We start from the raw sequence: 16,251 nt of genomic DNA, 5'->3' as shown, positions 1-16,251 counted from the left end.
CCCCATGTCATTCCAAGCCTGTGTCAATTTGTACCTCTCTATCTACATTATTCCGTGATTTATTCAGTTTTCAAATTTATACTGATTTTTTGATCACCCGGTATTTCCATCATGAGTGGGCTTCCGAACAATCTGTTCTAGACAGTTGTCAGAGAAGACATTTAGTAATGCTTTGCCAGACCTCTTGACTCTCACCACTTACAAAACTTCATGTTCCCAACTGATTTTTGGACAATTGAAGTTTCCTCCAATGGTGACAGTGCATTTGGGTAATTTCTTACTAGAGAACTTTTAGGTATTACCAGCCCATTGCTTCCTTTTTATTTTGGGGCTATGATCTTCCACGGGCTTGTTGTAATTTGCTGAGGTGTGTGCACTGTGCACTGTGTCGCGATAACAAAATAGCTGTGACTTCTTCCAAACTATCGTTTTCAGGTATCCGGACACGTCCGTTCTTCTACTGAGTGTTGTCCTTTTGAGTCAACACTACACTTTCTGTTTTCAGGTCGGAGGACATGATAGCATGTCCATGTGTTGGGGGCGACGATTTCCTACCAATGCCCCTGTTCATACTGGTCGCGATGCTTTCATTAATGCCATACAAACTGTATTCTGTTGCATTACTATTTTTTTTTATTTTAACTGGAGTCGTCATCCTGTAAATCCAGTGAACACTCACCCGCAAATATGTTACAGGTATCCTTTGAAGTGCTGTGACCACTTGTTACTGTGGTGCAGCGGTACTCCTCGCACATGTTTTTAACTACATACCCTCTAGTTGACAGTGATCTCGGTAAGGACAGTGGTGCCCCCCCCCCCTCCCCTGCTGCCGTTCTATTTTTTGTCTGTAAAGCATTCATGGCCGCTGGAACATACATCACGAAACATATAGACTCGTGGGAAACTTTACAGAGATGTTTAGGCACTTTTGAAGCCGTCTTCTTCAGTAGAACCTCAAATTGGGCAGAATGTAGTTGCTTTCTCGTTACCACAACCATAAACAAAGGAGGCATTTTAAGCTGTAATTATATACAGCAGAACACTCATAGATCACTTCCTCTCACACGCGTGTTTTTACATCAGGCAAGGCGAACGAAAACCAATACTGTTTTGAAAGAAGGCTGGAACTTTTCGTCCTACAACTTGTGAGACGTAGCACTTGCTGCTGACATTTATTGGGGAGCCGAGATTTCGGATGACATGTATGATATACCAAATCACAATGTCTGCCAAAACATCATCCTTTACACGGGAGATAAGTCACATAATGCTACATGAAGATAAGAAGCTTCTACGACAACTCGATTATTGAAGGGTCAGTGTGATTGAAACTATGAAAACGTCAGTTGTAGACCAGCTGTAAAGTGGCGAAACTAGACGCAATTTTTTAATCTCGTTCCATGCTATCTAAAGTGCTTTGAGAATGATATTGTTTGTTATAAAGATGATCATAAATATTGTTTGATCGACTCTCAGAGCACAGTTTTGATCAGCATATTCTGTGATAAGAGTCAAGGGGCACGAAAGGGAAGCAGCGGTTGAGAAGGGAGTGAAACAGGGCTGTAGCCTATCTTCGATGTTATTCAATCTGTATATTGAGCAGGCAATAAAGGAAACAAAAGAAAAATTTGAAGTAGGAATTTAAATCCAGGAAGCAAAAATAAAAACTTTGAGGTTTGCCGATGACATTGTGATTCTGTCAGACTTGGAAGAAAAGTTGAACGGAATGGACAGTGTGTAGTGGCAGCTTCTGCCACTGCATGTAACAACACCACCAAATGTAGTGGAAAGAGGTAGAGGGCACCGTATTAAGACTCGTCCGAGATTTCCAAGCCTCGGGATGCCTCCGGCGAGTGTTGGGAGACGGGACGACTGCCCGCAGTAGGGAGCCATGGAGTGGCCCACCGCTGGCTGGCTACAGATCCCGCGTCTGCCTCAGAGGGTCGAACCAGCAACCCACCGTGGACTGGAACGCTGGCGCCCCATCTGCTGCGGCATGTAGCTGGTGGTGTGACACGCCCGGCCGTCCAGGAGCGCTGCCACACTTGAATGAATCTCGTTCGAAACCCGCACCTATTTATACACCGTTGTGCGCCTCTGTTTGCCATACGCACTGCTTCGCGTCACGTATTCTTAACACGCTACGTTGGGCAGTGGGCCCCTTGTGCCTGTGATTTGCGACATGCAAAACCGCTGCGTATAATCTTTCAGCAATTTGACGGCCCTGTGACCTCTATTCTACTTCTCAACTGTTGGTATGTGTAACTCACTGCAATCCTGCCCGCACCTGGCTGTAACTTGTGCTCAGAATATTGCACAAAACTAACTTTCCCTATCCTAAACGGTGGTACCGCTACAAGTGGCTTGAAAGGAGGATATAAGATGAACATCAACAAAAGCTAAATGAGGATAATGGAACATAGTCGAATTAAATCCAGTGACGCTGAGGGAATTCGATTAGGAAATGAGACACTTGAAGTAGTAGATGAGTTTTGCTATTTGGGGGAGCAAAATAACTGATGATGGTCGAAGTACAGAGAGGTAAAATGTAGACTGGCGATGGCAAGGAAAGCTTTTTCTAGAGTAGAGAAATTTGTTAACATCCAGTATAGATTTAAGTGTGTGGATGTGAAACATGGACGATAAACGGTTGAGACCCGGGCGCTAATGACCGTAGCAGTTTTGCGCCCTAAAACCATAACAAAAAAAAAACAAAAAAAAAACGGTTTCGACACGAAGAGAATAGAAGCTTTTGAAATGTGATGCTACAGAAGAAAGCTGAGTATGAGATGAGAAGGGTAGTTCCGTAACTAATGATGAGGTAGTGAATAGAATTGGGGATAAGCGGATTTTGTGGCAAAACTTGACTACAAGAAGGGACTGGTTGGTAGGGCACGTTCTGAGGCATCAGGGGATCACCAATTTAGTATTGGAGGGAAGCGAGGAGGGTAAAAATCGTAGAGGGAGGCCAGGAGATGAATTCACTAAGCAGATTCAGAAGGATGCAGGTTGCAGTAATTACCCGAAGACGAACAACACATTCTGTGATTGTAGTCTGCTTTTTCTTTCCAGGTACATTTATACTTTAGAACAATGGTGCGATGCCTAGCTTGTATTTGAAAAGTATGCTGTAGTGTGGTCTTGCTAACAGCAATTGCTCAGGACCTACGGCAATAACGTAGGTTTATATTTTGACTGCCGCATTGCTACGCGAAAGACGGCTGACAGCGAGATGTAGACAGTTAACGCAGCAGCAGTTGCGACCACAGAATTAATTGCTGTTCCTTTTGGTAATAAAGCAACACGCCACATGAAATAAAACGCACAGTTGTAAATCACTAATGCTTTTTATTTAACTTCCTCAGTTCTGCTTAAGAGAATTGAGGCAGGTACAACCTCACTGCCTATGCTGCGGACAAAAAAGTGGTCAGTTTCAAAGGTTACTATCCGGGCAAGTAAATAGGTTTTTGCCGCATAAAAGCGTTGTTGATATGAGCTAGTGGAAACGCTCCATGAACTCGTTGTATGCAGACATATCCTTCCAAAGTGGCCACCCTGGTTTGCTTTCCGTGTTGTATACTGCCCTCAGTTTCCATTTCATACAGACGAATTGTGTTATTAAAGAAAAAGCTGCCTTTAGAAACGCCATCTTTACCGAAACAATACTTTTACGAACCGTTGGACTATTACTTGCGTTACAGAACTAGCGGATGTAATTACTAATAAAAGACTAAGCAAAGCCTGTGTGTCCGTTCAGTGTCAAATCTGGAATCGTGCACCTTTTCTCTAATAATGTCGCAATATAGAAGCCATTTAACGTTTGAACAGAAGGAAACAAATTAGAACATTTGTAAACTTGTAGCATAATAAAATATTAAATAAATATATTCTACTGACGAATGCGTTGCCAGTGAAATGGCTACACAATGAAGTATTTACGATGATGTCAGTATAAATCACGGCGATATGAATTTATGCATAAACTGAGTATGGAGTTATTGAAGGATAAGTGCCAGCCAAAAACAGCTGTACTGTCTGTTGATGATGATAACCCTTTGCCTTTGCCATTCACAATATTGTTAGCAGAGTGGTTATAAGCGTTTAGTCTGTGTCTGATTTAACACCCAACTTTACTGGAAGGACGTAGAGTGTTGGAGAACTATCTGTAATATTTCTACTGAAAAAGTGCTCTTGTAAAGATCTTGACAGTGTCGGTAAAATGAAGCTATTAATGTAAACACGAAGTGCTGCAAGAAAATAATACTGTTCATGTTGTGTTTCTGTGATATGATTGGTGGGATTAAAACTTTTACTTTGACTTCTCATCAAAAATAAATCGAGAACTATCTCACCCACTACATAGTACGAAAGCACTCAACCTGGAATGGAGCGAGACGATTAATTTACGTATATACTGGCAACGTAATCACGCAGACGAGTGGCAGTCACAGTGTGACACAAGAAAACTGATCTCTATGTCACTCCAAGCGCATAGAGAAGAAAGCAGCCGTCACTTTCAAAGAATTGTAGCATAATGAGCGAGCGTATACTTCCTCAACCGTTGTCGTTCTCAGTAAAATTTTCGGGGATGTGTGACCGCATTGTCACGTTGTTATATAGATCAACATTTTGCTGATGTTGCAAGTGGCCTCCATCTGGTAAGCGTGTTTACTGCTTGATGTTAAACTGTACGCCTAAATAACACCTATTGAAAATTCGCAGACGTGGGGTGGCGCACGCTTGGGGGCGTAAAATGATACAGTGGCCTTATGGTGTAGAAACCCATTGTTAATTTCTCAATGCTGAGAATGTCAAAATGCCAAGTGGAAATGAATAGCAATAAAATGCACTCACAGACGCTAGCTAATCTGCTGCAGCACATATCATCCCTCTCGCTCACATTGCTGATGACCTGTTACGCTTACTCGCGCCGGGTTAGAATAGAGGATTTCGTACTCTGGCGACAAGGGTAACAAGTACGCGGTTACCTGTTTCAGCATAACTCTTTATGGCGGAAGTGCTGACGACAAGAGGTCTGTCCCTTACTTGGCTAGGAACATATCCCCTTGTTGCTGATAATGATCAGCTGTATTAAGCTTATGTGTGATATTTGAACTTCGCTGCATATAATTATGGAAGAGATTGAAGAAAGTTGTCAGAGTTGATATCTGTTCCATTTTGAGAGTTACACATCACGCACGTTAACAAGACATACGATCTGATATCTTCGTCCAGTTGTCGTAGTGTCTTACGCTGTGTACTAAGAAAATACACAGTGCTTCAAGACTTTTACGCTTGCTTGTAGTAGTACACACTAGTGTTATTTGAATCTCCGTAACGAGTATTTTACTTAAGGTAAAGCCTATGCAACCTCGTGATAATAAAGCTTTCGAATAAGAAAGCTGTTCTTTTCTTTGTATGTTAACCTATACCACTGGTGAAAATGGTAAATATGACCAATAGTCGCAGTTTACGTAATTGTGTGGTATTAACTGATAATTTCTTGATGTTGTATACTTCCAATTGTAAGACACCACTGAGTACACTATTTTCACTCTCTCTGATAATTTTAGTTCGTGGAACCACACTGTAAAGCTTTCAGATTAATCTTCAGTGCTGTAACTAGCACCTTTCTGTTCCATTCACGAGTGGAGCTACACTATACTCGCCTAATCAATTTTTGCTTGCTGTTGGGGATAAGAGCGTCGTCTTATATGAAATAAATAGTGGTTCTTCAAATATGCCGCGGAGCATCTTGTGAAAGTAAAAGGTCACTCAGCTGCCTTCGATTTGTAGTTGGAAGATCCAGTTGTACCCTCCAGAAATGACACTTCTCTCTTAATGCCACCAACTGTGATACGGAGGAGAACACACCGTGGAACACCTACTGGCCTGTCGAGTATGCTCTGCGTCTTGAATACAGGAAGATGACTGCTCGCCATTATTGAGCGCATTTGATGTTGCAAGATTTTGGGCAACAGTGGTGTAGCTTAATCATTGTTTCTCTCTTTTCTTTTTATTGTTAATCATCATGAATTGTATTTGGTTCTGACTCGAATAAATACCTAGTATCAGCTGAGTACAAGGGTTTGTTTCTGAAGCCAGTACTAAGTAATTCTTCATGATTTTCCGACTTTTTATATGCCTGATCTTCCATTTCGTTGTGCTTGTGACGAGTTACCATTCACGGTCTGAAGTGTTTATTGGTGTCTGATGACTGCTGTATTGAGCTAGTGTGGTGATGTTTTGAGTGCTTGAGCAATGTATGCTCGAGACCTATTACTCCATGCAGGTACACGTAATACCGGCGCCTTAACACTCTTTTATTTGACTGGTGTAGATAATCAGAGTTCCAACTCTATTGCTTTACCCCGGGGTCCAGGTATGCTGTGCCCTGTTCTTCCTCGGCATCGAACTTCTTTCTTCCGTGCAGATATCTATAAGCGAAGTGGCTATGAAACAGAATACTGCTTCTCTACTTAAATAAAGTGTAGACAGGGCCCAACTCTGTATATTGTCACAAACTTGCACAAAAGTTTACACGTTACGTGGGAAACAACTAATATTATTCTTTCAAAAACTTCTTGTTAACATTTTGTGAATATTATATAACAACATTCGCTTATATGCATCATATCCGTCTTCCTTGGTGCCGGAAATCATCCACGGTACCAGAGCTTCATCATTCCTCCTTGCTCCACGGAGATTACAAGTGCTCTCCAGCAGAAATACTTCGCATCTGTTGAGTAATACTTTCCCACAGTATGTGGCCCGATGTTTCCAAACTAATTACGATCACACACATCTTTACTCTGAGCTCTACCTGTGACGTTCGTGATAACAGACCCTTCCATGACTGGCATGGATCACTACACGTTCTGCACACAAGTTATAAAATTAATGCTATATGTATATATTTTTTGTAATTGGTTTTAATAATTTCGGCTGCCTTGTGTTCATAGCTGCCTTGTGTTCATAGAACTACGGATCTCCTCACCCCTCCCCCCCTCCACCCCCATCTTCCTCGCACCCTCCAAAGAACGTTTTGCTAAAAGTGTTTTATATTATTATGTATATAAATTTCCAAGTTTCTTAGATCATTTCCGGGGAGAGGAGTAGCATAAAAGAGTATGAAGTGGTAAGTAATAATTGTAGAAAATTACAAGCTATGTTGAACACAGGACCTTTTCAGTTGCTCACATGAGGGCTAACTCACGTGGCTAGAAAGCGCATTCCAGCCAGGTAAGTTCGTAAATTCACAGGCCGATCGCATCTGCTGCCAACAACAAATCCCACACGGCACGTAAGTCCTCAGGTACAACCGGCACAACACCGGAAGTCGAGTAAGGCGAGACAGAAAGGGGAAGACATTCTAGTAAGGGAGAAAAGTAAACAATTTCCTGACCGTTGGCAGAAGCGACTAAAACAAACATCATTCCTCTCATTAATATGCTCGCATAGCCTCAGGCTTCACACCATTATTCGCAATTGTAGTGCTAAATAAAATACTGATAATAGTGGGTTCGCACTTCCTTCTATGATGTGTTAATTAATTATTATTCTTGTGAGTTCAGATAAAGCGATGTACTGCGCATTAATATAAGCAAGTTATTATTGTTATTACTACTACTATTACTACTACTACTACTACCAGTATTATTTTGAAATTCCTTATATTATTATTATTATTCGTTACAGTCAACTTTGGACTACGCTAAGCATCAGTCATTTCTTGTACTTTTTCTTGCGTTCTTCCCAGTACTTCTTCATTTTTTCTGAGTGGGCTTCTTTACGTTCTTGCGACCAGGTTGTTCCCGTCTTCTTTGATTGCGTTCGGTCTTTGAATCCCTGTATTTTGTTGATGGCATTCCTATATTCCATTCTGTTGTAAACTGTCTCTGGTATAATGTTCATTTCTGCAATGTCTTCTTTTACTTCTTTCAGCCAGTTAATTTGTGTCTTTCTGCTTTCCATGTATTCCAGGATTTTCTTTGCCGTTCTTTCTGGTGCCATTCTTTTGACATGCCCATAGAAACTCAGTCTTCTCTTTTTAAAGGATGTTGTCAGTTTTTCAATTTTCTCGTATAACTCTTTATTGGATCGCAATTTATAATCCTGTCCATCCTTTTTAGGTCCTAAGATCTTTCTCAGTATTTTTCTCTCTTTTATTTCCAATTTCTCCAACAGACGTTTTCTGTTCAGTGGGATGCATTCAATCGCATACAAACTTTCTGGTTTTATTACCGCATTGTAGTGCCTGAGCTTGGCATTGATGGAGATCGACTTTTTATTGTATACATTTCGGCATAGCTGGTATGCCGTTTCCATCTTTATTGCTCTTTCCTGTAGTGAAACATTTGGTAACCCTGTCGGTGTAATCCATTCCCCTAGATACTTAAATTTATGAACTCTCTTAATTATTCCATATTTAGTTTGCAATGTCTGTGTTGGGTCTGTTTTGTCCTGTATCATCAGTTCTGTCTTTTCATACGATATTTGTAGACCTGTCTTCTCAGCGATCTCATGCAGCATTTCTATCTGAATCTTTGCTGTTTCGATGTCATCTGCCAATATTGCCATGTCATCAGCAAATGCCAGACATTCAATTTTTGTTTTATTTCTTCCTAACGTTATCCCATTTTTCACTCCAGCTTCTGCCATCTTCTTTCTCCATTCCCTGACCACATTTTCAAGGACAATGTTAAACAACAGCGGGGAGAGCCCATCCCCTTGTCTAACACCTGTTCCAATTACAAACGGTTGTGACAATCTACCCAAAAACTTCACTTGCGATTTTGTTCCCGTAAGGGTTTCCTGGATTAGACTTTTGCTTTTATCATCAATCCCAAATTCTTCTAATGTGTTAATCAGAGTTGGTCTATCAATAGAATCATATGCTTTTTTGAAGTCTATGAATGTAATTACTAGATTTTTCGATGTGCGTGCGCGAAGTTGTATTATGGAGAGTAGACTGAATATCTGTTCACTGCATGATCTTCCTTTTCTAAACCCAGCCTGATATTCACCCAGTTCTTTCTCTACCTGATTTTCAATCCTGTTTTGTAGTGCCTTGGATAGGATCTTATAAGCCACTGATAACAATGAGATACCTCTGTAGTTATTTGCATTTGTCTTGGCACCCTTCTTATGTAACGGATGAATCAATGCTGTCTTCCATTCCTCCGGAATCTTCTCTGTATTCCAAATCTCTTCAAACAGCGCCTCGAAGTTATTTATTAAGTTTTCTCCTGCGTATTTCAGTAGTTCCGCGACTAACGAATCTTTACCAGATGCTTTATTGTTTTTCAATCCTTTCAAGATCTCTTTAATTTCTTCTTTATATTGTTATTATTAATTTTTAGGTACGCTAAAAGAGGAAGTGACAGCAGATTATACACTGATGGAAAAAAATCGCAATACGAAAATATAAATAATCTAGAGTAGTGAAATTTCGGGAATTCATTTGTCTAGGTAACATCTAAGGGAATAGCATTGCAAGATCAAAGGTTAATGTAAGCGCGAGATAAGCCATTGCAAATGTGAAATGCTAGTACATTAATAAGCTCTGTAACCGCCTGAATGTAAAACACAACCATGCAGGCGAGCGTACATTGTGTTGTACAAGTGCCGGATGTCGATTTGTGTGACGGAGTTCCATGCCTGTTGAAATTTGTCGGTCAATACAGGGACAGCTAATGCTGTTTGTGGATGACGTTGGAGTTGTCGTGCGATGATATTCCATACGTGCTCGATTGGAGACAGATCTGGTGATCGAGCAGTCCAAGGCAACATGTCTACACTCTGTAGAACATGTTGGGTTACAACAGCGGTATGCGGACGAGCGTTATCCTGTTGGAGAGCCCCCTGGAATGCTATTCATAAATGGCGGCACAGCAGGACGAATCACCGGATTGAGTACAATTTTGCAGTCAGAGTGCTTGGGTTAAGAAATCGCACCCCGAACCATAATTCCTGGTAGAGGTACAGTGTGTCTAACACGCAGACAGGTTGATTGCAGACTCTTAACTGGCCTCATCCTAACCAACACACTGGCACACAGGGAGAGCTAGCTTTCATAAAAAAAAAAAACACACAACGTACTTCCACCCTGTCCTCCAGTGAGCTCTCGCCTGACACCACTAAAGTCGCAAACGGAATGCACGCTTCAGGGCGTCTGGCTACTCGGAGCTGTCCATAAAGTCACTGTAGTGCCAACTGCTGCTCATATTGCTGCTGCAGATGCGGTACGATGCACCGCAGCCATACGCCGAACACGACGGTCTTCCCTCTCGGTAGTGCCACGTGGCCGTCCAGAGTCCGGTGTCTCGCGACCGTACATTCTCGTGACCACCGCTGCCGGCAGTCATGTACAGTGCTTACATTCCTGCCAAGTCTTTTTGCAGTATCACGAAAGAAACGCCAAGCTTCTCGTAGCCCTATTACACGAACCCTTCAAACTCAGTGAGGTGGTGGTGATTGCGTTTTTATCGCCTTTAAGGCATTCTTGACTAACACCAAGTCACCACTTCCACTTTCAAAGGTAACTAACGCTCACGACCGTTACAGCATGTATTTAAAGCAAACCTGATTTACATCCTCATAGTGGCGCCACTAAGGCCACTCTTATGCGACTGGTACGAAATCTGCATAGATGTCATCTTTCAGACGTAGAAACATGCCTACCAACTTTCATTTGTGTCGCACAACTCCTCTGTGACGCGATTTTTTTTTCCGTCATTGTCTTTGGGAGGGAGGAGGAGAAAGTCAGAAACTGTGTCCTCCCACAAGAGCTCAAACTTTGATTCGTGTCAGTGTGCATATCGAGCGAGCTTGTACGTTAATTACGGCGCTAGGTTGGTATCGAGGTCATATTGAATTTATTGCGTGAATGCCGGCATATTTCCTTCACTGACACCACAGCCTTTACCCTGTTTCCATCATTGGCCGATTAAGCAAACCTTTCGTCTGCAATAAATTTGACGTTGGTTGAACATTAACTTTTATCAGTCCTTTATTGTTGCACCTAATACTTTAGTTTCGACGCCATTATAGCGCACTAAAACCGAGCCAATCGACGTGGAATGTTCGCAGCCTCTGCAGCAACACAGGCTAGCGCTAGGAGAGTGGAGACGGAAACTACAGGCGTGTGGGGCTCACGAGCTCATCCAGCGGGTAATGCCGCCGTGGCGGGCGGGGCCGAGCCGCGTGATTGTATCCGCGCCGCAGCCATAACACCATTACTGCTGCTGTGGGGTGTAATTCCGCCGTTATGAATGAGGTGCGCTGCGGCGGCGCGCTGCGATAATTTGTGATTTGCGGAATTGACCAATCTGCGCGCGCGGCCTGCCCTGGCCACCCGAGCGCTTCGTTCCCTTCTGCTGCTCCCTCCTCCCTCCTCGTCGTTCCAGCCCTCCCCGCCAACTCCGTTCCCCTCCTCCGGGACGCCCATACTCGCAGGATCGTAAGCATGCTGGTGTGTGCGTGTGTGTTTCGATTTAACGGCGCGCCTAATTGAACACGTGAGCTACGCACTGACCCAGCGGGCGACCTAGTAGAGCTGGGGAAGGGGGGGGGGGGCAAAAAAAGAATGTAATGCATGCAGACTCGCAGTGTCCAGTTTTATTTCCCAAGTCCCTACTGGTACTCTAGCGTAATGTACTGTACTGCCGATGCGGTGTAATAGAGAGACAGTGAGAGCCGTTATAAAAATTGCAGTTATGAGCAGGTGTCGTCAGTGTTAGACATCCACTTTTTGCCCGTAGGAAAATGGCCGTGGGAGGCGGGGAGTGGAGGGAGTTAGTAGTTCATCACGTCTCGTTGTGTACCAACACGATAACGCGTAGCTGTATAAGAGAGCGGTTAGGACATATGTTGCGGTGATCAGCGGGGTATTTGTGTTAATTTCCAGGTTATTGTCTCGTGGATCCGCTTGTCGAGTATGTTTAAATAAGGTACGGAGACAAAATTAGCTAATGCCCGTTGTTGCGTATAGTGTAACGATGACGCTGTTCGCTCGTTGATTTTGATGTTACCTGATCCTCTTTATGTTTTGTATAACCCATTTTGTTAGCGGTTTGTACTAATTGGCCGTAATTCTCTCGACTGTGTATGTTTCGAACTTTTAGAATATTTCCGACATGATCCCCAGCTTCGATTTGTAACGATATTCTAGTTAACGAGGCGTCTCTCTCATTTTGTTTTTTGCTACACAGGTGGCAATAAAGAAAAATGGAACAACCCTTTTATCTGGGAATTTTTTTCAGAGGGTCCAGTAGATACTCCGAAGAGGCGAAAACTGTGTCGAGGTTTGCGTAACTGCCGGACTCTGTGGCGTTGCTTGATGAGCACTCCAGTTCTCTCGATCGTTTTCATTTTCTATTCCGATGAAGAAATAATTGTGGGGTGCTCTTAGAGAAAAGAAGAAGAAAGCAAGACTAGAATTTAATGCCCCATCGCTAGCGACGTCATTAGCCTTGGGTATTATGAGAACAAGCGGATCATTGGTACATGTATCTGGTATTCCTGGTGTTAACGGCATAAACGAGGAAACGCTCGGATAGAGTCGTAGCCACACGTTCGGGAGGAGCTGGGAGCAAATTCCCGTCCTCCTTTCTGTATCAGACGTTTTTAATCGTTCAAGGCAATTCAGAGATAATTGTTTCAATCTCAATCCTTCTTCTTGGTCAGACTGAGATGGTGTTGTTGTTACCGCTACTGATTTATGGAGAGGGGATGTGTATCGGGCGATTGGCAACTGAAACAAACATGTTAGTCGCTTTACCTCGTCATACAGGGTGATTTCAACGGAATGTTTCGAATATAACGTCGTGTGTTTATTCTTAGGCTAGCATGCGTCATGTTTGTGAACTGATGAGTCACCCAATGGGGTGCTTACTTAAGGCTTGGTAATGTGGTGTAGGAGTTGGGCGGAGGCTTGAGTCGAAGCAAATACTGTTTTATAAGATTGTGTAAGGATCCAGTTGTCACAACTACGACGGTGGTGCCTCAGCTAAATAAATTGATAACGAATGATGCTGCCTTCCGCAGACTGTCCTCAAAAAGTCGTTGGTGTATATTTCTCGGACTTAAATTAATTGGATCATTGATCTTGCTAGATGAAGTCCTATTATTTCTTGACGTCGCGACGCTAGAACGCCGAAAACTCACTGACGTATTGTAGGGTTAAACAAACAGCTAGGTGCCCCAAATGTTTCATATGCAATGTCAGTTCGTTATTTACTTAAATTCGATGCAGTTGTCGTGTAGGATCTTCATTTCGCGTTGGAGGGATTCGTGGGTTCAGCACTGAGTAGAATAGTCCCAGGGTACCCTCTGTGGTGTATCTGTAACAGCTATAATGGTTCCCCTACTATAAATTGTAAACTTCACGTAGAAATATTGGAACTCTCAGGGTCGTTACCTTAGCCTGTAGAAAGAATCTCAAATTTTGCCGCTCACTTCCCCATTTTGACTATCCCTCTACCATTCATTCTCCGTCCCATCATCTTCATTTCTGTTTTACGTGACGTGGCTGTCATTCCATGTGATTGCCTCGGTGATTCGTTACCAAAGAGATGGTTGATTTCTGTCTGTAAGCTTGTCTGATTTTAGGTTGTGCTGACCGCGCGGCCAATCAGACGTACCATAAGCTTGTTTACGTCTTCTGTTTGTCGAAAGCAGTAATCAAATTTGTAGGATTTTCCTAAAGATATTCGTCGGATATCATTTGTCAAGCGAGGTATCCAATTTCACAAGCAGTGATCGCTCGAAATGGAGCGAAAGTGTGTATAAAATATTTACTAGTTGCGATGCCAAAATGAGGAGCCAGTTGATAGAAAAAAGCGGAGCACCGTGGATCTTTTACGGCATTTGCTTATAATGGCTTAAAAGAACCGACACGCTTTTTACTTTTCCTCAAAGCAGATGTCATCTAGCGAAAAGTCGGGCTTACAGTATGTGATTAATGTACTGCAGCTTACCAGTGTCTAGCTCCTTGTGTAAACACTACATCTGACGATTTTACTCGTGATTTCGCGCTTAAATATTAACTCCTAGAATTCCTCATCCGTAGGCACACCTAGAACTTGCTTCTCTTCTTCTCAATGATTCAGTTCAAGCACATCTTTTGATAAGGGTTATTTTCGAAGTATCATATAATCTGCGTTGGTTTTTGAGTGAATCTCACTAACACTATGCAGATTCAGTGCTTGTTCTTAAACCATCTTAAGAACGTTCTTCGTGCTTACCCACTCCGTAGCAGATGTCACTAACACAAGCTGTTGCAGTGCCGCTCGAGTTGCAGGTAGCCGCTTCTAACCCTGATACAAAAATATTCATTGGCGGCATATGGCAGTAAGGGGGGGGGGGGCAGGTGGTGTCCGAAAGCTCCTGATCGTCAGAATTTACGCCAGAGTCCCTGTTGATAGAGTACTGTCCGTCTGCTGCTATTCGTTAGGAGTAGGCTATACGGCAGCATCTGATTTTAGCTTCTCCCTTCTGTACCACAACCACCACCACAAACAATAACAACATTATACTATACTGTGTACGCAGTCATCATATTGACACAGGCGCGTTAAATATAATCCAGCGATGCTTCTGAAAATTATTTTTCATGTATTTATGTGTATAATCTGATTCTACCGTCTTTGTAGACGCTGCCGGACACTTTTCTCTTTAACTTTGTGAGGTGCAGGTACGCGTTCTGCGCCAGTCTACGTGATCAAAGACGGTAAACAATCTTGATTCGATGATCAAATACAGCAAACAACCTTGATTCTATGGTACATGTTGTGAGCGAGATAGCGCAGTGGTTAAGACACTGGAGAGGCTTGAGATCCTCTGCCCAACCATGTTGTCCGTAGTTTCTGTAAATCACATTAGGTGAATGTCTGGTTGGGATTGTGGACCTTGCTCTGTCTATAGTGACACTGACGTCGACATGACGTTGAACTCTTTTTCGGAAACGCTCATTCCAGAATTAACAGATAAAATTCCAGAAGTTAAAAGAAATTTGTAACGTTTGTTTCAGCTGTATAACTACGAATAGCTCCCAGTATGCGACTCTCTGTGGCATTCTTACTCAGAACCAACTATTCTTCGTTATCAATTCATGAGTCGCTGAAGTTCTTCAGAATCTTGAAATACCTGTTGTATCAGAGCAACGTAAAATGTTCTGAAGCGGTCAACGGAGAACCATCCGCTTCTGCACTTTCGCAAGGAATTTATTTGTACAGGGAAGTGGCTATGCAGCCACTTCAACAGCGGAATATCAATAATAATGATACCAACGTAACGACACAACACCCAGTCCACGAGCGGAGAAAATCTCCGACCCAGCCGGGAAACGAACCCTTGCCCTGTATGTTAGCATTCTGCCGAGCTGACTGTGCAGCTACCGAGGCGGACAAAGCAGCAAACTTCGAATGAATGTCTAGAAACAAAATCACACTGCCGTCGCTTGTACGCAAAGGCGAAGCTGTGACGGAAGCTCATCTTTTGCTGACTCAACAACTGTGCATTTCAAGCGCAAGCTAACACTCCTCTTGAGAATCGATGTAACGAAGGATATAGTGAGAATGGAGAAGATACCTTACCAGTAGTTATATTAAAGAGATCTGCTTTAACACTTTTCCTCGTCTGAATCTGTCTGTGAAGTTTCGTTCATGTAGCAACCATTCACCATCACATTAGCAATTAATGCCTTTCGTCGGAAGGTAGGAACTAGATGTCTCCATGAGTCAGGTCTCTTTAGTATGGCATGCTGCGTTTAACTGGCAAACTCACGACTGTGGTGCCTGAGGCAGAATTTAGATACGAGTTTTCCCATGAAAGCCGCGGACCCGCATGCGGCGGCGACGTCCAGACGATATACGACGACATCAGCGAAGAAGTACGAGCCATTAAGTGCGGCGCTCCGCTGGCGAACGGCCACGAAGAATTTGTCTTAATCGAAAACAGTGTCTCCGACGCTTTTCAACGCGCACTCGAGTGGCGAGCTCTTGGAATTGTAAAGGATCTCACCAATGCTCTACTTCGATCTCAAGAAATTTGTTTTTTCCTGAGGTAGTTTCTAAACTTTACTGTCTTTCCCTGGGAGTGAGGCAGAGTGTATTCTTACAGATTAGTGAGTAATTAGACCATCTTAATCTTAATAGACCTGTTTCCTAAATATCACTACATATTGTAAATTGACGTCCTCCGCTGCGTTTTTGTCTCTGTACCTGGAAGCTAATTCCAGGAATATGTGGG

At 42.8% G+C, this 16,251-nt stretch overlaps 1 protein-coding gene across 3 annotated transcripts in view; it reads left to right on the top strand.

Annotated features, from left to right (window-relative positions):
* The window catches only part of LOC126484412 (E3 ubiquitin-protein ligase mib1), a 631,979-nt gene that overhangs the window by 126,359 nt on the left and 489,369 nt on the right, over window positions 1-16,251 (top strand). The window lies entirely within an intron of this gene.

The sequence above is a fragment of the Schistocerca serialis genome, chromosome 6 (assembly GCF_023864345.2).
Source record: "Schistocerca serialis cubense isolate TAMUIC-IGC-003099 chromosome 6, iqSchSeri2.2, whole genome shotgun sequence".
Taxonomy (NCBI): domain Eukaryota; kingdom Metazoa; phylum Arthropoda; class Insecta; order Orthoptera; family Acrididae; genus Schistocerca; species Schistocerca serialis.
Note: the sequence above shows the minus strand (reverse complement) of the source record. Positions and strands in the feature narration are given on the sequence as shown.